We start from the raw sequence: 232 nt of genomic DNA, 5'->3' as shown, positions 1-232 counted from the left end.
TCAATAAATGCATCATCATCCCTGTTAGAATTAGCAACTAAACATTCTTCAAGACGATCATTGGGATTTTGTTCTAAGAAAACATTTTGTGTAACGTTATTTACCATGCTCATAGAAATGCAGTCTTCAGATGTCACAGGCAATTTTAAAATTTTGAAAATATTAAATGTTACCTATTGGTCTTGAACTCTCAAAGTGATCTTACCTTTTTCAACATCAATCAATGCTCTAG

The sequence above is a fragment of the Theobroma umbraticum genome, unplaced genomic scaffold (genome assembly GCF_002168275.2).
Source record: "Theobroma umbraticum cultivar Fairchild unplaced genomic scaffold, ASM216827v3 scaffold_7.0, whole genome shotgun sequence".
Taxonomy (NCBI): Eukaryota; Viridiplantae; Streptophyta; class Magnoliopsida; order Malvales; family Malvaceae; genus Theobroma; species Theobroma umbraticum.
This window is presented reverse-complemented; position numbering follows the sequence as displayed.